Here is a 26,742-nt window from a genome sequence, read left to right on the forward strand (position 1 = left end):
CTGGCATCATGAGGCTAAAGGGGAACTTCATTTGTAACCCAGTCACTGATTAAGAATACTGGAAGTGTCTTGGTCCAGGGCTTAAGGAAGCCGTTCTGGCAGTGTCTTTTTGCAAGGCCCTTGTTTCCGGTGAAAGAGCATTGACCTGTAGGTAAAAGTAAGCCAGAAACTGGACTGGACCCTATCTGCATGCTTACAGGTTAGATTCTCCCTTTTATCTTCAACCTGTCCTAGAAAATTAAACGGGAGAGGACGATTGGCCAGCCTGGGCAAGCCAAATACTTGTGCTTTCAGGCTGAATGCTCTTTTTCCACCATAGATGTCAAGATTCAAACAGCTTTGGACTCTTCTGGTGGTGGATTTTTCAGAGCCCGGATAGCTCAGTCGGTAGAGCATCAGACTTTTAATCTGAGGGTCCAGGGTTCAAGTCCCTGTTCGGGCGCTTTGAGGTCCTTGAGCTTCTGATTGGGCAGTCTTTATGCACATCTGCCAGGAATGCTCACTGGACCAGAGAGATGAAATGTCCTAGGGGACGGGAAGCCAACCTCCCCCCTCGAGGCTCTTGGAATCTGCACCAGAAATAAAGGTGGCTGAAGGTGATTGTTTGACCAACTGTTTCCTGCCATAGACCCTTGTCTGTGGTAGCTTACCTGGGCTCCCGTAAACAATCTGCGACTGGCACACGCTGCTTGATCTTCTCTTGCCTATAATCCAGAGTGGATTCTACCTTATTTTTTGGCCTGCGTTTCCTCTGCTGGACCTGGCATCATGAGGCTAAAGGGGAACTTCATTTGTAACCCAGTCACTGATTAAGAATACTGGAAGTGTCTTGGTCCAGGGCTTAAGGAAGCCGTTCGGGCAGTGTCTTTTTGCAAGGCCCTTGTTTCCGGTGAAAGAGCATTGGCCTGTAGGTAAAAGTAAGCCAGAAACTGGACTGGACCCTATCTGCATGCTTACAGGTTAGATTCTCCCTTTTATCTTCAACCTGTCCTAGAAAATTAAACGGGAGAGGACGATTGGCCAGCCTGGGCAAGCCAAATACTTGTGCTTTCAGGCTGAATGCTCTTTTTCCACCATAGATGTCAAGATTCAAACAGCTTTGGACTCTTCTGGTGGTGGATTTTTCAGAGCCCGGATAGCTCAGTCGGTAGAGCATCAGACTTTTAATCTGAGGGTCCAGGGTTCAAGTCCCTGTTCGGGCGCTTTGAGGTCCTTGAGCTTCTGATTGGGCAGTCTTTATGCACATCTGCCAGGAATGCTCACTGGACCAGAGAGATGAAATGTCCTAGGGGACGGGAAGCCAACCTCCCCCCTCGACGCTCTTGGAATCTGCACCAGAAATAAAGGTGGCTGAAGGTGATTGTTTGACCAACTGTTTCCTGCCATAGACCCTTGTCTGTGGTAGCTTACCTGGGCTCCCGTAAACAATCTGCAACTGGCACACGCTGCTTGATCTTCTCTTGCCTATAATCCAGGGTGGATTCCACCTTATTTTTTGGCCTGCGTTTCCTCTGCTGGACCTGGCATCATGAGGCTAAAGGGGAACTTCATTTGTAACCCAGTCACTGATTAAGAATACTGGAAGTGTCTTGGTCCAGGGCTTAAGGAAGCCGTTCTGGCAGTGTCTTTTTGCAAGGCCCTTGTTTCCGGTGAAAGAGCATTGGCCTGTAGGTAAAAGTAAGCCAGAAACTGGACTGGACCCTATCTGCATGCTTACAGGTTAGATTCTCCCTTTTATCTTCAACCTGTCCTAGAAAATTAAACGGGAGAGGACGATTGGCCAGCCTGGGCAAGCCAAATACTTGTGCTTTCAGGCTGAATGCTCTTTTTCCACCATAGATGTCAAGATTCAAACAGCTTTGGACTCTTCTGGTGGTGGATTTTTCAGAGCCCGGATAGCTCAGTCGGTAGAGCATCAGACTTTTAATCTGAGGGTCCAGGGTTCAAGTCCCTGTTCGGGCGCTTTGAGGTCCTTGAGCTTCTGATTGGGCAGTCTTTATGCACATCTGCCAGGAATGCTCACTGGACCAGAGAGATGAAATGTCCTAGGGGACGGGAAGCCAACCTCCCCCCTCGAGGCTCTTGGAATCTGCACCAGAAATAAAGGTGGCTGAAGGTGATTGTTTGACCAACTGTTTCCTGCCATAGACCCTTGTCTGTGGTAGTTTACCTGGGCTCCCGTAAACAATCTGCGACTGGCACACGCTGCTTGATCTTCTCTTGCCTATAATCCAGAGTGGATTCTACCTTATTTTTTGGCCTGCGTTTCCTCTGCTGGACCTGGCATCATGAGGCTAAAGGGGAACTTCATTTGTAACCCAGTCACTGATTAAGAATACTGGAAGTGTCTTGGTCCAGGGCTTAAGGAAGCCGTTCGGGCAGTGTCTTTTTGCAAGGCCCTTGTTTCCGGTGAAAGAGCATTGGCCTGTAGGTAAAAGTAAGCCAGAAACTGGACTGGACCCTATCTGCATGCTTACAGGTTAGATTCTCCCTTTTATCTTCAACCTGTCCTAGAAAATTAAACGGGAGAGGACGATTTGCCAGCCTGGGCAAGCCAAATACTTGTGCTTTCAGGCTGAATGCTCTTTTTCCACCATAGATGTCAAGATTCAAACAGCTTTGGACTCTTCTGGTGGTGGATTTTTCAGAGCCTGGATAGCTCAGTCGGTAGAGCATCAGACTTTTAATCTGAGTGTCCAGGGTTCAAGTCCCTGTTTTGGCGCTTTGAGGTCCTTGAGCTTCTGATTGGGCAGTCTTTATGCACATCTGCCAGGAATGCTCACTGGACCAGCGAGATGAAATGTCCTAGGGGACGGGAAGCCAACCTCCCCCCTCGAGGCTCTTGGAATCTGCACCAGAAATAAAGGTGGCTGAAGGTGATTGTTTGACCAACTGTTTCCTGCCATAGACCCTTGTCTGTGGTAGCTTACCTGGGCTCCCGTAAACAATCTGCGACTGGCACACGCTGCTTGATCTTCTCTTGCCTATAATCCAGAGTGGATTCTACCTTATTTTTTGGCCTGCGTTTCCTCTGCTGGACCTGGCATCATGAGGCTAAAGGGGAACTTCATTTGTAACCCAGTCACTGATTAAGAATACTGGAAGTGTCTTGGTCCAGGACTTAAGGAAGCCGCTCGGGCAGTGTCTTTTTGCAAGGCCCTTGTTTCCGGTGAAAGAGCATTGGCCTGTAGGTAAAAGTAAGCCAGAAACTTGGACCCTATCTGCATGCTTACAGGTTAGATTCTCCCTTTTATCTTCAACCTGTCCTAGAAAATGAAACGGGAGAGGACGATTGGCCAGCCTGGGCAAGCCAAATACTTGTGCTTTCAGGCTGAATGCTCTTTTTCCACCATAGATGTCAAGATTCAAACAGCTTTGGACTCTTCTGGTGGTGGATTTTTCAGAGCCCGGATAGCTCAGTCGGTAGAGCATCAGACTTTTAATCTGAGGGTCCAGGGTTCAAGTCCCTGTTTGGGCGCTTTGAGGTCCTTGAGCTTCTGATTGGGCAGTCTTTATGAACATCTGCCAGGAACGCTCACTGGACCAGAGAGATGAAATGTCCTAGGGGACGGGAAGCCAACCTCCCCCCTCGAGGCTCTTGGAATCTGCACCAGAAATAAAGGTGGCTGAAGGTGATTGTTTGACCAACTGTTTCCTGCCATAGAACCTTGTCTGTGGTAGCTTACCTGGGCTCCCGTAAACAATCTGCGACTGGCACACGCTGCTTGATCTTCTCTTGCCTATAATCCAGAGTGGATTCTACCTTATTTTTTGGCCTGCGTTTCCTCTGCTGGACCTGGCATCATGAGGCTAAAGGGGAACTTCATTTGTAACCCAGTCACTGATTAAGAATACTGGAAGTGTCTTGGTCCAGGACTTAAGGAAGCCGCTCGGGCAGTGTCTTTTTGCAAGGCCCTTGTTTCCGGTGAAAGAGCATTGGCCTGTAGGTAAAAGTAAGCCAGAAACTGGACTGGACCCTATCTGCATGCTTACAGGTTAGATTCTCCCTTTTATCTTCAACCTGTCCTAGAAAATTAAACGGGAGAGGACGATTGGCCAGCCTGGGCAAGCCAAATACTTGTGCTTTCAGGCTGAATGCTCTTTTTCCACCATAGATGTCAAGATTCAAACAGCTTTGGACTCTTCTGGTGGTGGATTTTTCAGAGCCCGGATAGCTCAGTCGGTAGAGCATCAGACTTTTAATCTGAGGGTCCAGGGTTCAAGTCCCTGTTCGGGCGCTTTGAGGTCCTTGAGCTTCTGATTGGGCAGTCTTTATGCACATCTGCCAGGAACGCTCACTGGACCAGAGAGATGAAATGTCCTAGGGGACGGGAAGCCAACCTCCCCCCTCGAGGCTCTTGGAATCTGCACCAGAAATAAAGGTGGCTGAAGGTGATTGTTTGACCAACTGTTTCCTGCCATAGAACCTTGTCTGTGGTAGCTTACCTGGGCTCCCGTAAACAATCTGCGACTGGCACACGCTGCTTGATCTTCTCTTGCCTATAATCCAGAGTGGATTCTACCTTATTTTTTGGCCTGCGTTTCCTCTGCTGGACCTGGCATCATGAGGCTAAAGGGGAACTTCATTTGTAACCCAGTCACTGATTAAGAATACTGGAAGTGTCTTGGTCCAGGACTTAAGGAAGCCGTTCGGGCAGTGTCTTTTTGCAAGGCCCTTGTTTCCGGTGAAAGAGCATTGGCCTGTAGGTAAAAGTAAGCCAGAAACTGGACTGGACCCTATCTGCATGCTTACAGGTTAGATTCTCCCTTTTATCTTCAACCTGTCCTAGAAAATGAAACGGGAGAGGACGATTGGCCAGCCTGGGCAAGCCAAATACTTGTGCTTTCAGGCTGAATGCTCTTTTTCCACCATAGATGTCAAGATTCAAACAGCTTTGGACTCTTCTGGTGGTGGATTTTTCAGAGCCCGGATAGCTCAGTCGGTAGAGCATCAGACTTTTAATCTGAGGGTCCAGGGTTCAAGTCGGGCGCTTTGAGGTCCTTGAGCTTCTGATTGGGCAGTCTTTATGCACATCTGCCAGGAACGCTCACTGGACCAGAGAGATGAAATGTCCTAGGGGACGGGAAGCCAACCTCCCCCCTCGAGGCTCTTGGAATCTGCACCAGAAATAAAGGTGGCTGAAGGTGATTGTTTGACCAACTGTTTCCTGCCATAGAACCTTGTCTGTGGTAGCTTACCTGGGCTCCCGTAAACAATCTGCGACTGGCACACGCTGCTTGATCTTCTCTTGCCTATAATCCAGAGTGGATTCTACCTTATTTTTTGGCCTGCGTTTCCTCTGCTGGACCTGGCATCATGAGGCTAAAGGGGAACTTCATTTGTAACCCAGTCACTGATTAAGAATACTGGAAGTGTCTTGGTCCAGGACTTAAGGAAGCCGTTCGGGCAGTGTCTTTTTGCAAGGCCCTTGTTTCCGGTGAAAGAGCATTGGCCTGTAGGTAAAAGTAAGCCAGAAACTGGACTGGACCCTATCTGCATGCTTACAGGTTAGATTCTCCCTTTTATCTTCAACCTGTCCTAGAAAATGAAACGGGAGAGGACGATTGGCCAGCCTGGGCAAGCCAAATACTTGTGCTTTCAGGCTGAATGCTCTTTTTCCACCATAGATGTCAAGATTCAAACAGCTTTGGACTCTTCTGGTGGTGGATTTTTCAGAGCCCGGATAGCTCAGTCGGTAGAGCATCAGACTTTTAATCTGAGGGTCCAGGGTTCAAGTCGGGCGCTTTGAGGTCCTTGAGCTTCTGATTGGGCAGTCTTTATGCACATCTGCCAGGAACGCTCACTGGACCAGAGAGATGAAATGTCCTAGGGGACGGGAAGCCAACCTCCCCCCTCGAGGCTCTTGGAATCTGCACCAGAAATAAAGGTGGCTGAAGGTGATTGTTTGACCAACTGTTTCCTGCCATAGAACCTTGTCTGTGGTAGCTTACCTGGGCTCCCGTAAACAATCTGCGACTGGCACACGCTGCTTGATCTTCTCTTGCCTATAATCCAGAGTGGATTCTACCTTATTTTTTGGCCTGCGTTTCCTCTGCTGGACCTGGCATCATGAGGCTAAAGGGGAACTTCATTTGTAACCCAGTCACTGATTAAGAATACTGGAAGTGTCTTGGTCCAGGACTTAAGGAAGCCGTTCGGGCAGTGTCTTTTTGCAAGGCCCTTGTTTCCGGTGAAAGAGCATTGGCCTGTAGGTAAAAGTAAGCCAGAAACTGGACTGGACCCTATCTGCATGCTTACAGGTTAGATTCTCCCTTTTATCTTCAACCTGTCCTAGAAAATGAAACGGGAGAGGACGATTGGCCAGCCTGGGCAAGCCAAATACTTGTGCTTTCAGGCTGAATGCTCTTTTTCCACCATAGATGTCAAGATTCAAACAGCTTTGGACTCTTCTGGTGGTGGATTTTTCAGAGCCCGGATAGCTCAGTCGGTAGAGCATCAGACTTTTAATCTGAGGGTCCAGGGTTCAAGTCGGGCGCTTTGAGGTCCTTGAGCTTCTGATTGGGCAGTCTTCTTGCACATCTGCCAGGAACGCTCACTGGACCAGAGAGATGAACTGTCCTAGGGGAAGGGAAGCCAACCTCCCCCCTCGAGGCTCTTGGAATCTGCACCAGAAATAAAGGTGGTTGAAGGTGATTGTTTGACCAACTGTTTCCTGCCATAGAACCTTGTCTGTGGTAGCTTACCTGGGCTCCCGTAAACAATCTGCGACTGGCACACGCTGCTTGATCTTCTCTTGCCTATAATCCAGAGTGGATTCTACCTTATTTTTTGGCCTGCGTTTCCTCTGCTGGACCTGGCATCATGAGGCTAAAGGGGAACTTCATTTGTAACCCAGTCACTGATTAAGAATACTGGAAGTGTCTTGGTCCAGGACTTAAGGAAGCCGTTCGGGCAGTGTCTTTTTGCAAGGCCCTTGTTTCCGGTGAAAGAGCATTGGCCTGTAGGTAAAAGTAAGCCAGAAACTGGACTGGACCCTATCTGCATGCTTACAGGTTAGATTCTCCCTTTTATCTTCAACCTGTCCTAGAAAATGAAACGGGAGAGGACGATTGGCCAGCCTGGGCAAGCCAAATACTTGTGCTTTCAGGCTGAATGCTCTTTTTCCACCATAGATGTCAAGATTCAAACAGCTTTGGACTCTTCTGGTGGTAGCTTTTTCAGAGCCCGGATAGCTCAGTCGGTAGAGCATCAGACTTTTAATCTGAGGGTCCAGGGTTCAAGTCCCTGTTCGGGCGCTTTGAGGTCCTTGAGCTTCTGATTGGGCAGTCTTCTTGCACATCTGCCAGGAACGCTCACTGGACCAGAGAGATGAACTGTCCTAGGGGAGGGGAAGCCAACCTCCCCCCTCGAGGCTCTTGGAATCTGCACCAGAAATAAAGGTGGTTGAAGGTGATTGTTTGACCAACTGTTTCCTGCCATAGAACCTTGTCTGTGGTAGCTTACCTGGGCTCCCGTAAACAATCTGCGACTGGCACACGCTGCTTGATCTTCTCTTGCCTATAATCCAGAGTGGATTCTACCTTATTTTTTGGCCTGCATTTCCTCTGCTGGACCTGGCATCATGAGGCTAAAGGGGAACTTCATTTGTAACCCAGTCACTGATTAAGAATACTGGAAGTGTCTTGGTCCAGGACTTAAGGAAGCCGTTCGGGCAGTGTCTTTTTGCAAGGCCCTTGTTTCCGGTGAAAGAGCATTGGCCTGTAGGTAAAAGTAAGCCAGAAACTGGACTGGACCCTATCTGCATGCTTACAGGTTAGATTCTCCCTTTTATCTTCAACCTGTCCTAGAAAATTAAACGGGAGAGGACGATTGGCCAGCCTGGGCAAGCCAAATACTTGTGCTTTCAGGCTGAATGCTCTTTTTCCACCATAGATGTCAAGATTCAAACAGCTTTGGACTCTTCTGGTGGTGGATTTTTCAGAGCCTGGATAGCTCAGTCGGTAGAGCATCAGACTTTTAATCTGAGGGTCCAGGGTTCAAGTCCCTGTTCGGGCGCTTTGAGGTCCTTGAGCTTCTGATTGGGCAGTCTTTATGCACATCTGCCAGGAACGCTCACTGGACCAGAGAGATGAAATGTCCTAGGGGACGGGAAGCCAACCTCCCCCCTCGAGGCTCTTGGAATCTGCACCAGAAATAAAGGTGGCTGAAGGTGATTGTTTGACCAACTGTTTCCTGCCATAGAACCTTGTCTGTGGTAGCTTACCTGGGCTCCCGTAAACAATCTGCGACTGGCACACGCTGCTTGATCTTCTCTTGCCTATAATCCAGAGTGGATTCTACCTTATTTTTTGGCCTGCGTTTCCTCTGCTGGACCTGGCATCATGAGGCTAAAGGGGAACTTCATTTGTAACCCAGTCACTGATTAAGAATACTGGAAGTGTCTTGGTCCAGGACTTAAGGAAGCCGTTCGGGCAGTGTCTTTTTGCAAGGCCCTTGTTTCCGGTGAAAGAGCATTGGCCTGTAGGTAAAAGTAAGCCAGAAACTGGACTGGACCCTATCTGCATGCTTACAGGTTAGATTCTCCCTTTTATCTTCAACCTGTCCTAGAAAATGAAACGGGAGAGGACGATTGGCCAGCCTGGGCAAGCCAAATACTTGTGCTTTCAGGCTGAATGCTCTTTTTCCACCATAGATGTCAAGATTCAAACAGCTTTGGACTCTTCTGGTGGTGGATTTTTCAGAGCCCGGATAGCTCAGTCGGTAGAGCATCAGACTTTTAATCTGAGGGTCCAGGGTTCAAGTCCCTGTTCGGGCGCTTTGAGGTCCTTGAGCTTCTGATTGGGCAGTCTTCTTGCACATCTGCCAGGAACGCTCACTGGACCAGAGAGATGAAATGTCCTAGGGGACGGGAAGCCAACCTCCCCCCTCGAGGCTCTTGGAATCTGCACCAGAAATAAAGGTGGCTGAAGGTGATTGTTTGACCAACTGTTTCCTGCCATAGAACCTTGTCTGTGGTAGCTTACCTGGGCTCCCGTAAACAATCTGCGACTGGCACACGCTGCTTGATCTTCTCTTGCCTATAATCCAGAGTGGATTCTACCTTATTTTTTGGCCTGCATTTCCTCTGCTGGACCTGGCATCATGAGGCTAAAGGGGAACTTCATTTGTAACCCAGTCACTGATTAAGAATACTGGAAGTGTCTTGGTCCAGGACTTAAGGAAGCCGTTCGGGCAGTGTCTTTTTGCAAGGCCCTTGTTTCCGGTGAAAGAGCATTGGCCTGTAGGTAAAAGTAAGCCAGAAACTGGACTGGACCCTATCTGCATGCTTACAGGTTAGATTCTCCCTTTTATCTTCAACCTGTCCTAGAAAATGAAACGGGAGAGGACGATTGGCCAGCCTGGGCAAGCCAAATACTTGTGCTTTCAGGCTGAATGCTCTTTTTCCACCATAGATGTCAAGATTCAAACAGCTTTGGACTCTTCTGGTGGTGGATTTTTCAGAGCCCGGATAGCTCAGTCGGTAGAGCATCAGACTTTTAATCTGAGGGTCCAGGGTTCAAGTCCCTGTTCGGGCGCTTTGAGGTCCTTGAGCTTCTGATTGGGCAGTCTTTATGCACATCTGCCAGGAACGCTCACTGGACCAGAGAGATGAAATGTCCTAGGGGACGGGAAGCCAACCTCCCCCCTCGAGGCTCTTGGAATCTGCACCAGAAATAAAGGTGGCTGAAGGTGATTGTTTGACCAACTGTTTCCTGCCATAGAACCTTGTCTGTGGTAGCTTACCTGGGCTCCCGTAAACAATCTGCGACTGGCACACGCTGCTTGATCTTCTCTTGCCTATAATCCAGAGTGGATTCTACCTTATTTTTTGGCCTGCGTTTCCTCTGCTGGACCTGGCATCATGAGGCTAAAGGGGAACTTCATTTGTAACCCAGTCACTGATTAAGAATACTGGAAGTGTCTTGGTCCAGGACTTAAGGAAGCCGTTCGGGCAGTGTCTTTTTGCAAGGCCCTTGTTTCCGGTGAAAGAGCATTGGCCTGTAGGTAAAAGTAAGCCAGAAACTGGACTGGACCCTATCTGCATGCTTACAGGTTAGATTCTCCCTTTTATCTTCAACCGGTCCTAGAAAATGAAACGGGAGAGGACGATTGGCCAGCCTGGGCAAGCCAAATACTTGTGCTTTCAGGCTGAATGCTCTTTTTCCACCATAGATGTCAAGATTCAAACAGCTTTGGACTCTTCTGGTGGTGGATTTTTCAGAGCCCGGATAGCTCAGTCGGTAGAGCATCAGACTTTTAATCTGAGGGTCCAGGGTTCAAGTCCCTGTTCGGGCGCTTTGAGGTCCTTGAGCTTCTGATTGGGCAGTCTTTATGCACATCTGCCAGGAACGCTCACTGGACCAGAGAGATGAAATGTCCTAGGGGACGGGAAGCCAACCTCCCCCCTCGAGGCTCTTGGAATCTGCACCAGAAATAAAGGTGGCTGAAGGTGATTGTTTGACCAACTGTTTCCTGCCATAGAACCTTGTCTGTGGTAGCTTACCTGGGCTCCCGTAAACAATCTGCGACTGGCACACGCTGCTTGATCTTCTCTTGCCTATAATCCAGAGTGGATTCTACCTTATTTTTTGGCCTGCATTTCCTCTGCTGGACCTGGCATCATGAGGCTAAAGGGGAACTTCATTTGTAACCCAGTCACTGATTAAGAATACTGGAAGTGTCTTGGTCCAGGACTTAAGGAAGCCGTTCGGGCAGTGTCTTTTTGCAAGGCCCTTGTTTCCGGTGAAAGAGCATTGGCCTGTAGGTAAAAGTAAGCCAGAAACTGGACTGGACCCTATCTGCATGCTTACAGGTTAGATTCTCCCTTTTATCTTCAACCTGTCCTAGAAAATGAAACGGGAGAGGACGATTGGCCAGCCTGGGCAAGCCAAATACTTGTGCTTTCAGGCTGAATGCTCTTTTTCCACCATAGATGTCAAGATTCAAACAGATTTGGACTCTTCTGGTGGTAGCTTTTTCAGAGCCCGGATAGCTCAGTCGGTAGAGCATCAGACTTTTAATCTGAGGGTCCAGGGTTCAAGTCCCTGTTCGGGCGCTTTGAGGTCCTTGAGCTTCTGATTGGGCAGTCTTCTTGCACATCTGCCAGGAACGCTCACTGGACCAGAGAGATGAACTGTCCTAGGGGAAGGGAAGCCAACCTCCCCCCTCGAGGCTCTTGGAATCTGCACCAGAAATAAAGGTGGTTGAAGGTGATTGTTTGACCAACTGTTTCCTGCCATAGAACCTTGTCTGTGGTAGCTTACCTGGGCTCCCGTAAACAATCTGCGACTGGCACACGCTGCTTGATCTTCTCTTGCCTATAATCCAGAGTGGATTCTACCTTATTTTTTGGCCTGCGTTTCCTCTGCTGGACCTGGCATCATGAGGCTAAAGGGGAACTTCATTTGTAACCCAGTCACTGATTAAGAATACTGGAAGTGTCTTGGTCCAGGACTTAAGGAAGCCGTTCGGGCAGTGTCTTTTTGCAAGGCCCTTGTTTCCGGTGAAAGAGCATTGGCCTGTAGGTAAAAGTAAGCCAGAAACTGGACTGGACCCTATCTGCATGCTTACAGGTTAGATTCTCCCTTTTATCTTCAACCTGTCCTAGAAAATGAAACGGGAGAGGACGATTGGCCAGCCTGGGCAAGCCAAATACTTGTGCTTTCAGGCTGAATGCTCTTTTTCCACCATAGATGTCAAGATTCAAACAGCTTTGGACTCTTCTGGTGGTGGATTTTTCAGAGCCCGGATAGCTCAGTCGGTAGAGCATCAGACTTTTAATCTGAGGGTCCAGGGTTCAAGTCCCTGTTCGGGCGCTTTGAGGTCCTTGAGCTTCTGATTGGGCAGTCTTCTTGCACATCTGCCAGGAACGCTCACTGGACCAGAGAGATGAACTGTCCTAGGGGAAGGGAAGCCAACCTCCCCCCTCGAGGCTCTTGGAATCTGCACCAGAAATAAAGGTGGTTGAAGGTGATTGTTTGACCAACTGTTTCCTGCCATAGAACCTTGTCTGTGGTAGCTTACCTGGGCTCCCGTAAACAATCTGCGACTGGCACACGCTGCTTGATCTTCTCTTGCCTATAATCCAGAGTGGATTCTACCTTATTTTTTGGCCTGCGTTTCCTCTGCTGGACCTGGCATCATGAGGCTAAAGGGGAACTTCATTTGTAACCCAGTCACTGATTAAGAATACTGGAAGTGTCTTGGTCCAGGACTTAAGGAAGCCGTTCGGGCAGTGTCTTTTTGCAAGGCCCTTGTTTCCGGTGAAAGAGCATTGGCCTGTAGGTAAAAGTAAGCCAGAAACTGGACTGGACCCTATCTGCATGCTTACAGGTTAGATTCTCCCTTTTATCTTCAACCTGTCCTAGAAAATGAAACGGGAGAGGACGATTGGCCAGCCTGGGCAAGCCAAATACTTGTGCTTTCAGGCTGAATGCTCTTTTTCCACCATAGATGTCAAGATTCAAACAGCTTTGGACTCTTCTGGTGGTGGATTTTTCAGAGCCCGGATAGCTCAGTCGGTAGAGCATCAGACTTTTAATCTGAGGGTCCAGGGTTCAAGTCCCTGTTCGGGCGCTTTGAGGTCCTTGAGCTTCTGATTGGGCAGTCTTCTTGCACATCTGCCAGGAACGCTCACTGGACCAGAGAGATGAACTGTCCTAGGGGAAGGGAAGCCAACCTCCCCCCTCGAGGCTCTTGGAATCTGCACCAGAAATAAAGGTGGTTGAAGGTGGTTGAAGGTGATTGTTTGACCAACTGTTTCCTGCCATAGAACCTTGTCTGTGGTAGCTTACCTGGGCTCCCGTAAACAATCTGCGACTGGCACACGCTGCTTGATCTTCTCTTGCCTATAATCCAGAGTGGATTCTACCTTATTTTTTGGCCTGCATTTCCTCTGCTGGACCTGGCATCATGAGGCTAAAGGGGAACTTCATTTGTAACCCAGTCACTGATTAAGAATACTGGAAGTGTCTTGGTCCAGGACTTAAGGAAGCCGTTCGGGCAGTGTCTTTTTGCAAGGCCCTTGTTTCCGGTGAAAGAGCATTGGCCTGTAGGTAAAAGTAAGCCAGAAACTGGACTGGACCCTATCTGCATGCTTACAGGTTAGATTCTCCCTTTTATCTTCAACCTGTCCTAGAAAATGAAACGGGAGAGGACGATTGGCCAGCCTGGGCAAGCCAAATACTTGTGCTTTCAGGCTGAATGCTCTTTTTCCACCATAGATGTCAAGATTCAAACAGATTTGGACTCTTCTGGTGGTAGCTTTTTCAGAGCCCGGATAGCTCAGTCGGTAGAGCATCAGACTTTTAATCTGAGGGTCCAGGGTTCAAGTCCCTGTTCGGGCGCTTTGAGGTCCTTGAGCTTCTGATTGGGCAGTCTTCTTGCACATCTGCCAGGAACGCTCACTGGACCAGAGAGATGAACTGTCCTAGGGGAAGGGAAGCCAACCTCCCCCCTCGAGGCTCTTGGAATCTGCACCAGAAATAAAGGTGGTTGAAGGTGGTTGAAGGTGATTGTTTGACCAACTGTTTCCTGCCATAGAACCTTGTCTGTGGTAGCTTACCTGGGCTCCCGTAAACAATCTGCGACTGGCACACGCTGCTTGATCTTCTCTTGCCTATAATCCAGAGTGGATTCTACCTTATTTTTTGGCCTGCATTTCCTCTGCTGGACCTGGCATCATGAGGCTAAAGGGGAACTTCATTTGTAACCCAGTCACTGATTAAGAATACTGGAAGTGTCTTGGTCCAGGACTTAAGGAAGCCGTTCGGGCAGTGTCTTTTTGCAAGGCCCTTGTTTCCGGTGAAAGAGCATTGGCCTGTAGGTAAAAGTAAGCCAGAAACTGGACTGGACCCTATCTGCATGCTTACAGGTTAGATTCTCCCTTTTATCTTCAACCTGTCCTAGAAAATGAAACGGGAGAGGACGATTGGCCAGCCTGGGCAAGCCAAATACTTGTGCTTTCAGGCTGAATGCTCTTTTTCCACCATAGATGTCAAGATTCAAACAGATTTGGACTCTTCTGGTGGTAGCTTTTTCAGAGCCCGGATAGCTCAGTCGGTAGAGCATCAGACTTTTAATCTGAGGGTCCAGGGTTCAAGTCCCTGTTCGGGCGCTTTGAGGTCCTTGAGCTTCTGATTGGGCAGTCTTCTTGCACATCTGCCAGGAACGCTCACTGGACCAGAGAGATGAACTGTCCTAGGGGAAGGGAAGCCAACCTCCCCCCTCGAGGCTCTTGGAATCTGCACCAGAAATAAAGGTGGTTGAAGGTGATTGTTTGACCAACTGTTTCCTGCCATAGAACCTTGTCTGTGGTAGCTTACCTGGGCTCCCGTAAACAATCTGCGACTGGCACACGCTGCTTGATCTTCTCTTGCCTATAATCCAGAGTGGATTCTACCTTATTTTTTGGCCTGCGTTTCCTCTGCTGGACCTGGCATCATGAGGCTAAAGGGGAACTTCATTTGTAACCCAGTCACTGATTAAGAATACTGGAAGTGTCTTGGTCCAGGACTTAAGGAAGCCGTTCGGGCAGTGTCTTTTTGCAAGGCCCTTGTTTCCGGTGAAAGAGCATTGGCCTGTAGGTAAAAGTAAGCCAGAAACTGGACTGGACCCTATCTGCATGCTTACAGGTTAGATTCTCCCTTTTATCTTCAACCTGTCCTAGAAAATGAAACGGGAGAGGACAATTGGCCAGCCTGGGCAAGCCAAATACTTGTGCTTTCAGGCTGAATGCTCTTTTTCCACCATAGATGTCAAGATTCAAACAGCTTTGGACTCTTCTGGTGGTGGATTTTTCAGAGCCCGGATAGCTCAGTCGGTAGAGCATCAGACTTTTAATCTGAGGGTCCAGGGTTCAAGTCCCTGTTCGGGCGCTTTGAGGTCCTTGAGCTTCTGATTGGGCAGTCTTCTTGCACATCTGCCAGGAACGCTCACTGGACCAGAGAGATGAACTGTCCTAGGGGAAGGGAAGCCAACCTCCCCCCTCGAGGCTCTTGGAATCTGCACCAGAAATAAAGGTGGTTGAAGGTGGTTGAAGGTGATTGTTTGACCAACTGTTTCCTGCCATAGAACCTTGTCTGTGGTAGCTTACCTGGGCTCCCGTAAACAATCTGCGACTGGCACACGCTGCTTGATCTTCTCTTGCCTATAATCCAGAGTGGATTCTACCTTATTTTTTGGCCTGCATTTCCTCTGCTGGACCTGGCATCATGAGGCTAAAGGGGAACTTCATTTGTAACCCAGTCACTGATTAAGAATACTGGAAGTGTCTTGGTCCAGGACTTAAGGAAGCCGTTCGGGCAGTGTCTTTTTGCAAGGCCCTTGTTTCCGGTGAAAGAGCATTGGCCTGTAGGTAAAAGTAAGCCAGAAACTGGACTGGACCCTATCTGCATGCTTACAGGTTAGATTCTCCCTTTTATCTTCAACCTGTCCTAGAAAATGAAACGGGAGAGGACGATTGGCCAGCCTGGGCAAGCCAAATACTTGTGCTTTCAGGCTGAATGCTCTTTTTCCACCATAGATGTCAAGATTCAAACAGCTTTGGACTCTTCTGGTGGTAGCTTTTTCAGAGCCCGGATAGCTCAGTCGGTAGAGCATCAGACTTTTAATCTGAGGGTCCAGGGTTCAAGTCCCTGTTCGGGCGCTTTGAGGTCCTTGAGCTTCTGATTGGGCAGTCTTCTTGCACATCTGCCAGGAACGCTCACTGGACCAGAGAGATGAACTGTCCTAGGGGAAGGGAAGCCAACCTCCCCCCTCGAGGCTCTTGGAATCTGCACCAGAAATAAAGGTGGTTGAAGGTGATTGTTTGACCAACTGTTTCCTGCCATAGAACCTTGTCTGTGGTAGCTTACCTGGGCTCCCGTAAACAATCTGCGACTGGCACACGCTGCTTGATCTTCTCTTGCCTATAATCCAGAGTGGATTCTACCTTATTTTTTGGCCTGCGTTTCCTCTGCTGGACCTGGCATCATGAGGCTAAAGGGGAACTTCATTTGTAACCCAGTCACTGATTAAGAATACTGGAAGTGTCTTGGTCCAGGACTTAAGGAAGCCGTTCGGGCAGTGTCTTTTTGCAAGGCCCTTGTTTCCGGTGAAAGAGCATTGGCCTGTAGGTAAAAGTAAGCCAGAAACTGGACTGGACCCTATCTGCATGCTTACAGGTTAGATTCTCCCTTTTATCTTCAACCTGTCCTAGAAAATGAAACGGGAGAGGACGATTGGCCAGCCTGGGCAAGCCAAATACTTGTGCTTTCAGGCTGAATGCTCTTTTTCCACCATAGATGTCAAGATTCAAACAGCTTTGGACTCTTCTGGTGGTGGATTTTTCAGAGCCCGGATAGCTCAGTCGGTAGAGCATCAGACTTTTAATCTGAGGGTCCAGGGTTCAAGTCCCTGTTCGGGTGCTTTGAGGTCCTTGAGCTTCTGATTGGGCAGTCTTTATGCACATCTGCCAGGAACGCTCACTGGACCAGAGAGATAAAATGTCCTAGGGGACGGGAAGCCAACCTCCCCCCTCGAGGCTCTTGGAATCTGCACCAGAAATAAAGGTGGCTGAAGGTGATTGTTTGACCAACTGTTTCCTGCCATAGAACCTTGTCTGTGGTAGCTTACCTGGGCTCCCGTAAACAATCTGCGACTGGCACACGCTGCTTGATCTTCTCTTGCCTATAATCCAGAGTGGATTCTACATTATTTTTTGGCCTGCGTTTCCTCTGCTGGACCTGGCATCATGAGGCTAAAGGGGAACTTCATTTGTAACCCAGTCACTGATTAAGAATACTGGAAGTGTCTTGGTCCAGGACTTAAGGAAGCCGTTCGGGCAGTGTCTTTTTGCAAGGCCCTTGTTTCCGGTGAAAGAGCATTGGCCTGTAGGTAAAAGTAAGCCAGAAACTGGACTGGACCCTATCTGCATGCTTACAGGTTAGATTCTCCCTTTTATCTTCAACCTGTCCTAGAAAATGAAACGGGAGAGGACGATTGGCCAGCCTGGGCAAGCCAAATACTTGTGCTTTCAGGCTGAATGCTCTTTTTCCACCATAGATGTCAAGATTCAAACAGCTTTGGACTCTTCTGGTGGTAGCTTTTTCAGAGTCCGGATAGCTCAGTCGGTAGAGCATCAGACTTTTAATCTGAGGGTCCAGGGTTCAAGTCCCTGTTCGGGCGCTTTGAGGTCCTTGAGCTTCTGATTGGGCAGTCTTCTTGCACATCTGCCAGGAACGCTCACTGGACCAGAGAGATGAACTGTCCTAGGGGAAGGGAAGCCAACCTCCCCCCTCGAGGCTCTTGGAATCTGCACCAGAAATAAAGGTGGTTGAAGGTGATTGTTTGACCAACTGTTTCCTGCCATAGAACCTTGTCTGTGGTAGCTTACCTGGGCTCCCGTAAACAATCTGCGACTGGCACACGCTGCTTGATCTTCTCTTGCCTATAATCCAGAGTGGATTCTACCTTATTTTTTGGCCTGCATTTCCTCTGCTGGACCTGGCATCATGAGGCTAAAGGGGAACTTCATTTGTAACCCAGTCACTGATTAAGAATACTGGAAGTGTCTTGGTCCAGGACTTAAGGAAGCCGTTCGGGCAGTGTCTTTTTGCAAGGCCCTTGTTTCCGGTGAAAGAGCATTGGCCTGTAGGTAAAAGTAAGCCAGAAACTGGACTGGACCCTATCTGCATGCTTACAGGTTAGATTCTCCCTTTTATCTTCAACCTGTCCTAGAAAATGAAACGGGAGAGGACGATTGGCCAGCCTGGGCAAGCCAAATACTTGTGCTTTCAGGCTGAATGCTCTTTTTCCACCATAGATGTCAAGATTCAAACAGATTTGGACTCTTCTGGTGGTAGCTTTTTCAGAGCCCGGATAGCTCAGTCGGTAGAGCATCAGACTTTTAATCTGAGGGTCCAGGGTTCAAGTCCCTGTTCGGGCGCTTTGAGGTCCTTGAGCTTCTGATTGGGCAGTCTTCTTGCACATCTGCCAGGAACGCTCACTGGACCAGAGAGATGAACTGTCCTAGGGGAAGGGAAGCCAACCTCCCCCCTCGAGGCTCTTGGAATCTGCACCAGAAATAAAGGTGGTTGAAGGTGATTGTTTGACCAACTGTTTCCTGCCATAGAACCTTGTCTGTGGTAGCTTACCTGGGCTCCCGTAAACAATCTGCGACTGGCACACGCTGCTTGATCTTCTCTTGCCTATAATCCAGAGTGGATTCTACCTTATTTTTTGGCCTGCGTTTCCTCTGCTGGACCTGGCATCATGAGGCTAAAGGGGAACTTCATTTGTAACCCAGTCACTGATTAAGAATACTGGAAGTGTCTTGGTCCAGGACTTAAGGAAGCCGTTCGGGCAGTGTCTTTTTGCAAGGCCCTTGTTTCCGGTGAAAGAGCATTGGCCTGTAGGTAAAAGTAAGCCAGAAACTGGACTGGACCCTATCTGCATGCTTACAGGTTAGATTCTCCCTTTTATCTTCAACCTGTCCTAGAAAATGAAACGGGAGAGGACGATTGGCCAGCCTGGGCAAGCCAAATACTTGTGCTTTCAGGCTGAATGCTCTTTTTCCACCATAGATGTCAAGATTCAAACAGCTTTGGACTCTTCTGGTGGTGGATTTTTCAGAGCCCGGATAGCTCAGTCGGTAGAGCATCAGACTTTTAATCTGAGGGTCCAGGGTTCAAGTCCCTGTTCGGGCGCTTTGAGGTCCTTGAGCTTCTGATTGGGCAGTCTTCTTGCACATCTGCCAGGAACGCTCACTGGACCAGAGAGATGAACTGTCCTAGGGGAAGGGAAGCCAACCTCCCCCCTCGAGGCTCTTGGAATCTGCACCAGAAATAAAGGTGGTTGAAGGTGGTTGAAGGTGATTGTTTGACCAACTGTTTCCTGCCATAGAACCTTGTCTGTGGTAGCTTACCTGGGCTCCCGTAAACAATCTGCGACTGGCACACGCTGCTTGATCTTCTCTTGCCTATAATCCAGAGTGGATTCTACCTTATTTTTTGGCCTGCATTTCCTCTGCTGGACCTGGCATCATGAGGCTAAAGGGGAACTTCATTTGTAACCCAGTCACTGATTAAGAATACTGGAAGTGTCTTGGTCCAGGACTTAAGGAAGCCGTTCGGGCAGTGTCTTTTTGCAAGGCCCTTGTTTCCGGTGAAAGAGCATTGGCCTGTAGGTAAAAGTAAGCCAGAAACTGGACTGGACCCTATCTGCATGCTTACAGGTTAGATTCTCCCTTTTATCTTCAACCTGTCCTAGAAAATGAAACGGGAGAGGACGATTGGCCAGCCTGGGCAAGCCAAATACTTGTGCTTTCAGGCTGAATGCTCTTTTTCCACCATAGATGTCAAGATTCAAACAGCTTTGGACTCTTCTGGTGGTAGCTTTTTCAGAGCCCGGATAGCTCAGTCGGTAGAGCATCAGACTTTTAATCTGAGGGTCCAGGGTTCAAGTCCCTGTTCGGGCGCTTTGAGGTCCTTGAGCTTCTGATTGGGCAGTCTTCTTGCACATCTGCCAGGAACGCTCACTGGACCAGAGAGATGAACTGTCCTAGGGGAAGGGAAGCCAACCTCCCCCCTCGAGGCTCTTGGAATCTGCACCAGAAATAAAGGTGGTTGAAGGTGATTGTTTGACCAACTGTTTCCTGCCATAGAACCTTGTCTGTGGTAGCTTACCTGGGCTCCCGTAAACAATCTGCGACTGGCACACGCTGCTTGATCTTCTCTTGCCTATAATCCAGAGTGGATTCTACCTTATTTTTTGGCCTGCGTTTCCTCTGCTGGACCTGGCATCATGAGGCTAAAGGGGAACTTCATTTGTAACCCAGTCACTGATTAAGAATACTGGAAGTGTCTTGGTCCAGGACTTAAGGAAGCCGTTCGGGCAGTGTCTTTTTGCAAGGCCCTTGTTTCCGGTGAAAGAGCATTGGCCTGTAGGTAAAAGTAAGCCAGAAACTGGACTGGACCCTATCTGCATGCTTACAGGTTAGATTCTCCCTTTTATCTTCAACCTGTCCTAGAAAATGAAACGGGAGAGGACGATTGGCCAGCCTGGGCAAGCCAAATACTTGTGCTTTCAGGCTGAATGCTCTTTTTCCACCATAGATGTCAAGATTCAAACAGCTTTGGACTCTTCTGGTGGTGGATTTTTCAGAGCCCGGATAGCTCAGTCGGTAGAGCATCAGACTTTTAATCTGAGGGTCCAGGGTTCAAGTCCCTGTTCGGGTGCTTTGAGGTCCTTGAGCTTCTGATTGGGCAGTCTTTATGCACATCTGCCAGGAACGCTCACTGGACCAGAGAGATAAAATGTCCTAGGGGACGGGAAGCCAACCTCCCCCCTCGAGGCTCTTGGAATCTGCACCAGAAATAAAGGTGGCTGAAGGTGATTGTTTGACCAACTGTTTCCTGCCATAGAACCTTGTCTGTGGTAGCTTACCTGGGCTCCCGTAAACAATCTGCGACTGGCACACGCTGCTTGATCTTCTCTTGCCTATAATCCAGAGTGGATTCTACATTATTTTTTGGCCTGCGTTTCCTCTGCTGGACCTGGCATCATGAGGCTAAAGGGGAACTTCATTTGTAACCCAGTCACTGATTAAGAATACTGGAAGTGTCTTGGTCCAGGACTTAAGGAAGCCGTTCGGGCAGTGTCTTTTTGCAAGGCCCTTGTTTCCGGTGAAAGAGCATTGGCCTGTAGGTAAAAGTAAGCCAGAAACTGGACTGGACCCTATCTGCATGCTTACAGGTTAGATTCTCCCTTTTATCTTCAACCTGTCCTAGAAAATGAAACGGGAGAGGACGATTGGCCAGCCTGGGCAAGCCAAATACTTGTGCTTTCAGGCTGAATGCTCTTTTTCCACCATAGATGTCAAGATTCAAACAGCTTTGGACTCTTCTGGTGGTAGCTTTTTCAGAGTCCGGATAGCTCAGTCGGTAGAGCATCAGACTTTTAATCTGAGGGTCCAGGGTTCAAGTCCCTGTTCGGGCGCTTTGAGGTCCTTGAGCTTCTGATTGGGCAGTCTTCTTGCACATCTGCCAGGAACGCTCACTGGACCAGAGAGATGAACTGTCCTAGGGGAAGGGAAGCCAACCTCCCCCCTCGAGGCTCTTGGAATCTGCACCAGAAATAAAGGTGGTTGAAGGTGATTGTTTGACCAACTGTTTCCTGCCATAGAACCTTGTCTGTGGTAGCTTACCTGGGCTCCCGTAAACAATCTGCGACTGGCACACGCTGCTTGATCTTCTCTTGCCTATAATCCAGAGTGGATTCTACCTTATTTTTTGGCCTGCATTTCCTCTGCTGGACCTGGCATCATGAGGCTAAAGGGGAACTTCATTTGTAACCCAGTCACTGATTAAGAATACTGGAAGTGTCTTGGTCCAGGACTTAAGGAAGCCGTTCGGGCAGTGTCTTTTTGCAAGGCCCTTGTTTCCGGTGAAAGAGCATTGGCCTGTAGGTAAAAGTAAGCCAGAAACTGGACTGGACCCTATCTGCATGCTTACAGGTTAGATTCTCCCTTTTATCTTCAACCTGTCCTAGAAAATTAAACGGGAGAGGACGATTGGCCAGCCTGGGCAAGCCAAATACTTGTTCTTTCAGGCTGAATGCTCTTTTTCCACCATAGATGTCAAGATTCAAACAGCTTTGGACTCTTCTGGTGGTGAATTTTTCAGAGCCCGGATAGCTCAGTCGGTAGAGCATCAGACTTTTAATCTGAGGGTCCAGGGTTCAAGTCCCTGTTCGGGCGCTTTGAGGTCCTTGAGCTTCTGATTGGGCAGTCTTTATGCACATCTGCCAGGAACGCTCACTGGACCAGAGAGATGAAATGTCCTAGGGGACGGGAAGCCAACCTCCCCCCTCGAGGCTCTTGGAATCTGCACCAGAAATAAAGGTGGCTGAAGGTGATTGTTTGACCAACTGTTTCCTGCCATAGAACCTTGTCTACCTTGCCTTGTTTGACCAACTGTTTCCTGCCATAGAACCTTGTCTGTGGTAGCTTACCTGGGCTCCCGTAAACAATCTGCGACTGGCACACGCTGCTTGATCTTCTCTTGCCTATAATCCAGAGTGGATTCTACCTTATTTTTTGGCCTGCGTTTCCTCTGCTGGACCTGGCATCATGAGGCTAAAGGGGAACTTCATTTGTAACCCAGTCACTGATTAAGAATACTGGAAGTGTCTTGGTCCAGGACTTAAGGAAGCCGTTCGGGCAGTGTCTTTTTGCAAGGCCCTTGTTTCCGGTGAAAGAGCATTGGCCTGTAGGTAAAAGTAAGCCAGAAACTGGACTGGACCCTATCTGCATGCTTACAGGTTAGATTCTCCCTTTTATCTTCAACCTGTCCTAGAAAATGAAACGGGAGAGGACGATTGGCCAGCCTGGGCAAGCCAAATACTTGTGCTTTCAGGCTGAATGCTCTTTTTCCACCATAGATGTCAAGATTCAAACAGCTTTGGACTCTTCTGGTGGTGGATTTTTCAGAGCCCGGATAGCTCAGTCGGTAGAGCATCAGACTTTTAATCTGAGGGTCCAGGGTTCAAGTCCCTGTTCGGGCGCTTTGAGGTCCTTGAGCTTCTGATTGGGCAGTCTTTATGCACATCTGCCAGGAACGCTCACTGGACCAGAGAGATGAAATGTCCTAGGGGACGGGAAGCCAACCTCCCCCCTCGAGGCTCTTGGAATCTGCACCAGAAATAAAGGTGGCTGAAGGTGATTGTTTGACCAACTGTTTCCTGCCATAGAACCTTGTCTGTGGTAGCTTACCTGGGCTCCCGTAAACAATCTGCGACTGGCACACGCTGCTTGATCTTCTCTTGCCTATAATCCAGAGTGGATTCTACCTTATTTTTTGGCCTGCGTTTCCTCTGCTGGACCTGGCATCATGAGGCTAAAGGGGAACTTCATTTGTAACCCAGTCACTGATTAAGAATACTGGAAGTGTCTTGGTCCAGGACTTAAGGAAGCCGTTCGGGCAGTGTCTTTTTGCAAGGCCCTTGTTTCCGGTGAAAGAGCATTGGCCTGTAGGTAAAAGTAAGCCAGAAACTGGACTGGACCCTATCTGCATGCTTACAGGTTAGATTCTCCCTTTTATCTTCAACCTGTCCTAGAAAATTAAACGGGAGAGGACGATTGGCCAGCCTGGGCAAGCCAAATACTTGTGCTTTCAGGCTGAATGCTCTTTTTCCACCATAGATGTCAAGATTCAAACAGCTTTGGACTCTTCTGGTGGTGGATTTTTCAGAGCCCGGATAGCTCAGTCGGTAGAGCATCAGACTTTTAATCTGAGGGTCCAGGGTTCAAGTCCCTGTTCGGGCGCTTTGAGGTCCTTGAGCTTCTGATTGGGCAGTCTTTATGCACATCTGCCAGGAACGCTCACTGGACCAGAGAGATGAAATGTCCTAGGGGACGGGAAGCCAACCTCCCCCCTCGAGGCTCTTGGAATCTGCACCAGAAATAAAGGTGGCTGAAGGTGATTGTTTGACCAACTGTTTCCTGCCATAGAACCTTGTCTGTGGTAGCTTACCTGGGCTCCCGTAAACAATCTGCGACTGGCACACGCTGCTTGATCTTCTCTTGCCTATAATCCAGAGTGGATTCTACATTATTTTTTGGCCTGCGTTTCCTCTGCTGGACCTGGCATCATGAGGCTAAAGGGGAACTTCATTTGTAACCCAGTCACTGATTAAGAATACTGGAAGTGTCTTGGTCCAGGACTTAAGGAAGCCGTTCGGGCAGTGTCTTTTTGCAAGGCCCTTGTTTCCGGTGAAAGAGCATTGGCCTGTAGGTAAAAGTAAGCCAGAAACTGGACTGGACCCTATCTGCATGCTTACAGGTTAGATTCTCCCTTTTATCTTCAACCTGTCCTAGAAAATGAAACGGGAGAGGACGATTGGCCAGCCTGGGCAAGCCAAATACTTGTGCTTTCAGGCTGAATGCTCTTTTTCCACCATAGATGTCAAGATTCAAACAGCTTTGGACTCTTCTGGTGGTAGCTTTTTCAGAGTCCGGATAGCTCAGTCGGTAGAGCATCAGACTTTTAATCTGAGGGTCCAGGGTTCAAGTCCCTGTTCGGGCGCTTTGAGGTCCTTGAGCTTCTGATTGGGCAGTCTTCTTGCACATCTGCCAGGAACGCTCACTGGACCAGAGAGATGAACTGTCCTAGGGGAAGGGAAGCCAACCTCCCCCCTCGAGGCTCTTGGAATCTGCACCAGAAATAAAGGTGGTTGAAGGTGATTGTTTGACCAACTGTTTCCTGCCATAGAACCTTGTCTGTGGTAGCTTACCTGGGCTCCCGTAAACAATCTGCGACTGGCACACGCTGCTTGATCTTCTCTTGCCTATAATCCAGAGTGGATTCTACCTTATTTTTTGGCCTGCATTTCCTCTGCTGGACCTGGCATCATGAGGCTAAAGGGGAACTTCATTTGTAACCCAGTCACTGATTAAGAATACTGGAAGTGTCTTGGTCCAGGACTTAAGGAAGCCGTTCGGGCAGTGTCTTTTTGCAAGGCCCTTGTTTCCGGTGAAAGAGCATTGGCCTGTAGGTAAAAGTAAGCCAGAAACTGGACTGGACCCTATCTGCATGCTTACAGGTTAGATTCTCCCTTTTATCTTCAACCTGTCCTAGAAAATTAAACGGGAGAGGACGATTGGCCAGCCTGGGCAAGCCAAATACTTGTTCTTTCAGGCTGAATGCTCTTTTTCCACCATAGATGTCAAGATTCAAACAGCTTTGGACTCTTCTGGTGGTGAATTTTTCAGAGCCCGGATAGCTCAGTCGGTAGAGCATCAGACTTTTAATCTGAGGGTCCAGGGTTCAAGTCCCTGTTCGGGCGCTTTGAGGTCCTTGAGCTTCTGATTGGGCAGTCTTTATGCACATCTGCCAGGAACGCTCACTGGACCAGAGAGATGAAATGTCCTAGGGGACGGGAAGCCAACCTCCCCCCTCGAGGCTCTTGGAATCTGCACCAGAAATAAAGGTGGCTGAAGGTGATTGTTTGACCAACTGTTTCCTGCCATAGAACCTTGTCTGTGGTAGCTTACCTGGGCTCCCGTAAACAATCTGCGACTGGCACACGCTGCTTGATCTTCTCTTGCCTATAATCCAGAGTGGATTCTACCTTATTTTTTGGCCTGCGTTTCCTCTGCTGGACCTGGCATCATGAGGCTAAAGGGGAACTTCATTTGTAACCCAGTCACTGATTAAGAATACTGGAAGTGTCTTGGTCCAGGACTTAAGGAAGCCGTTCGGGCAGTGTCTTTTTGCAAGGCCCTTGTTTCCGGTGAAAGAGCATTGGCCTGTAGGTAAAAGTAAGCCAGAAACTGGACTGGACCCTATCTGCATGCTTACAGGTTAGATTCTCCCTTTTATCTTCAACCTGTCCTAGAAAATGAAACGGGAGAGGACGATTGGCCAGCCTGGGCAAGCCAAATACTTGTGCTTTCAGGCTGAATGCTCTTTTTCCACCATAGATGTCAAGATTCAAACAGCTTTGGACTCTTCTGGTGGTGGATTTTTCAGAGCCCGGATAGCTCAGTCGGTAGAGCATCAGACTTTTAATCTGAGGGTCCAGGGTTCAAGTCCCTGTTCGGGCGCTTTGAGGTCCTTGAGCTTCTGATTGGGCAGTCTTTATGCACATCTGCCAGGAACGCTCACTGGACCAGAGAGATGAAATGTCCTAGGGGACGGGAAGCCAACCTCCCCCCTCGAGGCTCTTGGAATCTGCACCAGAAATAAAGGTGGCTGAAGGTGATTGTTTGACCAACTGTTTCCTGCCATAGAACCTTGTCTGTGGTAGCTTACCTGGGCTCCCGTAAACAATCTGCGACTGGCACACGCTGCTTGATCTTCTCTTGCCTATAATCCAGAGTGGATTCTACCTTATTTTTTGGCCTGCATTTCCTCTGCTGGACCTGGCATCATGAGGCTAAAGGGGAACTTCATTTGTAACCCAGTCACTGATTAAGAATACTGGAAGTGTCTTGGTCCAGGACTTAAGGAAGCCGTTCGGGCAGTGTCTTTTTGCAAGGCCCTTGTTTCCGGTGAAAGAGCATTGGCCTGTAGGTAAAAGTAAGCCAGAAACTGGACTGGACCCTATCTGCATGCTTACAGGTTAGATTCTCCCTTTTATCTTCAACCTGTCCTAGAAAATTAAACGGGAGAGGACGATTGGCCAGCCTGGGCAAGCCAAATACTTGTGCTTTCAGGCTGAATGCTCTTTTTCCACCATAGATGTCAAGATTCAAACAGCTTTGGACTCTTCTGGTGGTGGATTTTTCAGAGCCCGGATAGCTCAGTCGGTAGAGCATCAGACTTTTAATCTGAGGGTCCAGGGTTCAAGTCCCTGTTCGGGCGCTTTGAGGTCCTTGAGCTTCTGATTGGGCAGTCTTTATGCACATCTGCCAGGAACGCTCACTGGACCAGAGAGATGAAATGTCCTAGGGGACGGGAAGCCAACCTCCCCCCTCGAGGCTCTTGGAATCTGCACCAGAAATAAAGGTGGCTGAAGGTGATTGTTTGACCAACTGTTTCCTGCCATAGAACCTTGTCTGTGGTAGCTTACCTGGGCTCCCGTAAACAATCTGCGACTGGCACACGCTGCTTGATCTTCTCTTGCCTATAATCCAGAGTGGATTCTACCTTATTTTTTGGCCTGCGTTTCCTCTGCTGGACCTGGCATCATGAGGCTAAAGGGGAACTTCATTTGTAACCCAGTCACTGATTAAGAATACTGGAAGTGTCTTGGTCCAGGAC

The 26,742-nt window shown here is 48.8% G+C and overlaps 24 non-coding genes across 24 annotated transcripts; all 24 read left to right on the top strand.

Moving 5' to 3' along the window:
• Positions 1-369: 369 nt before the first annotated feature.
• On the top strand, positions 370-442 carry TRNAK-UUU (transfer RNA lysine (anticodon UUU)). The gene has a single exon. It is a non-coding gene; the product is annotated as a tRNA-Lys (tRNA).
• Positions 443-1,129: 687 nt separating this feature from the next.
• Positions 1,130-1,202, top strand: TRNAK-UUU (transfer RNA lysine (anticodon UUU)). Its single transcript has one exon. It is a non-coding gene; the product is annotated as a tRNA-Lys (tRNA).
• Positions 1,203-1,889: 687 nt separating this feature from the next.
• Positions 1,890-1,962, top strand: TRNAK-UUU (transfer RNA lysine (anticodon UUU)). Its single transcript has one exon. It is a non-coding gene; the product is annotated as a tRNA-Lys (tRNA).
• Positions 1,963-4,165: 2,203 nt separating this feature from the next.
• On the top strand, positions 4,166-4,238 carry TRNAK-UUU (transfer RNA lysine (anticodon UUU)). The gene has a single exon. It is a non-coding gene; the product is annotated as a tRNA-Lys (tRNA).
• A 2,946-nt stretch (positions 4,239-7,184) lies between these two features.
• On the top strand, positions 7,185-7,257 carry TRNAK-UUU (transfer RNA lysine (anticodon UUU)). The gene has a single exon. It is a non-coding gene; the product is annotated as a tRNA-Lys (tRNA).
• A 1,447-nt stretch (positions 7,258-8,704) lies between these two features.
• On the top strand, positions 8,705-8,777 carry TRNAK-UUU (transfer RNA lysine (anticodon UUU)). The gene has a single exon. It is a non-coding gene; the product is annotated as a tRNA-Lys (tRNA).
• A 687-nt stretch (positions 8,778-9,464) lies between these two features.
• Positions 9,465-9,537, top strand: TRNAK-UUU (transfer RNA lysine (anticodon UUU)). The gene has a single exon. It is a non-coding gene; the product is annotated as a tRNA-Lys (tRNA).
• Positions 9,538-10,224: 687 nt separating this feature from the next.
• TRNAK-UUU (transfer RNA lysine (anticodon UUU)) lies at positions 10,225-10,297 on the top strand. The gene has a single exon. It is a non-coding gene; the product is annotated as a tRNA-Lys (tRNA).
• Positions 10,298-10,984: 687 nt separating this feature from the next.
• Positions 10,985-11,057, top strand: TRNAK-UUU (transfer RNA lysine (anticodon UUU)). The gene has a single exon. It is a non-coding gene; the product is annotated as a tRNA-Lys (tRNA).
• Positions 11,058-11,744: 687 nt separating this feature from the next.
• Positions 11,745-11,817, top strand: TRNAK-UUU (transfer RNA lysine (anticodon UUU)). The gene has a single exon. It is a non-coding gene; the product is annotated as a tRNA-Lys (tRNA).
• A 687-nt stretch (positions 11,818-12,504) lies between these two features.
• On the top strand, positions 12,505-12,577 carry TRNAK-UUU (transfer RNA lysine (anticodon UUU)). Its single transcript has one exon. It is a non-coding gene; the product is annotated as a tRNA-Lys (tRNA).
• Positions 12,578-13,274: 697 nt separating this feature from the next.
• On the top strand, positions 13,275-13,347 carry TRNAK-UUU (transfer RNA lysine (anticodon UUU)). Its single transcript has one exon. It is a non-coding gene; the product is annotated as a tRNA-Lys (tRNA).
• A 697-nt stretch (positions 13,348-14,044) lies between these two features.
• On the top strand, positions 14,045-14,117 carry TRNAK-UUU (transfer RNA lysine (anticodon UUU)). The gene has a single exon. It is a non-coding gene; the product is annotated as a tRNA-Lys (tRNA).
• A 687-nt stretch (positions 14,118-14,804) lies between these two features.
• TRNAK-UUU (transfer RNA lysine (anticodon UUU)) lies at positions 14,805-14,877 on the top strand. The gene has a single exon. It is a non-coding gene; the product is annotated as a tRNA-Lys (tRNA).
• Positions 14,878-15,574: 697 nt separating this feature from the next.
• Positions 15,575-15,647, top strand: TRNAK-UUU (transfer RNA lysine (anticodon UUU)). The gene has a single exon. It is a non-coding gene; the product is annotated as a tRNA-Lys (tRNA).
• Positions 15,648-17,854: 2,207 nt separating this feature from the next.
• On the top strand, positions 17,855-17,927 carry TRNAK-UUU (transfer RNA lysine (anticodon UUU)). The gene has a single exon. It is a non-coding gene; the product is annotated as a tRNA-Lys (tRNA).
• Positions 17,928-18,614: 687 nt separating this feature from the next.
• Positions 18,615-18,687, top strand: TRNAK-UUU (transfer RNA lysine (anticodon UUU)). Its single transcript has one exon. It is a non-coding gene; the product is annotated as a tRNA-Lys (tRNA).
• Positions 18,688-19,384: 697 nt separating this feature from the next.
• Positions 19,385-19,457, top strand: TRNAK-UUU (transfer RNA lysine (anticodon UUU)). Its single transcript has one exon. It is a non-coding gene; the product is annotated as a tRNA-Lys (tRNA).
• A 2,207-nt stretch (positions 19,458-21,664) lies between these two features.
• TRNAK-UUU (transfer RNA lysine (anticodon UUU)) lies at positions 21,665-21,737 on the top strand. Its single transcript has one exon. It is a non-coding gene; the product is annotated as a tRNA-Lys (tRNA).
• A 733-nt stretch (positions 21,738-22,470) lies between these two features.
• TRNAK-UUU (transfer RNA lysine (anticodon UUU)) lies at positions 22,471-22,543 on the top strand. Its single transcript has one exon. It is a non-coding gene; the product is annotated as a tRNA-Lys (tRNA).
• A 687-nt stretch (positions 22,544-23,230) lies between these two features.
• TRNAK-UUU (transfer RNA lysine (anticodon UUU)) lies at positions 23,231-23,303 on the top strand. The gene has a single exon. It is a non-coding gene; the product is annotated as a tRNA-Lys (tRNA).
• Positions 23,304-24,750: 1,447 nt separating this feature from the next.
• On the top strand, positions 24,751-24,823 carry TRNAK-UUU (transfer RNA lysine (anticodon UUU)). Its single transcript has one exon. It is a non-coding gene; the product is annotated as a tRNA-Lys (tRNA).
• A 687-nt stretch (positions 24,824-25,510) lies between these two features.
• Positions 25,511-25,583, top strand: TRNAK-UUU (transfer RNA lysine (anticodon UUU)). The gene has a single exon. It is a non-coding gene; the product is annotated as a tRNA-Lys (tRNA).
• Positions 25,584-26,270: 687 nt separating this feature from the next.
• TRNAK-UUU (transfer RNA lysine (anticodon UUU)) lies at positions 26,271-26,343 on the top strand. The gene has a single exon. It is a non-coding gene; the product is annotated as a tRNA-Lys (tRNA).
• Positions 26,344-26,742: the final 399 nt, after the last annotated feature.

The sequence above is a fragment of the Lithobates pipiens genome, unplaced genomic scaffold (assembly GCF_037356315.1).
Source record: "Lithobates pipiens isolate NorthernLeopardFrog02 unplaced genomic scaffold, aLitPip1_a1.2 Scaffold_8, whole genome shotgun sequence".
NCBI lineage: Eukaryota > Metazoa > Chordata > Amphibia > Anura > Ranidae > Lithobates > Lithobates pipiens.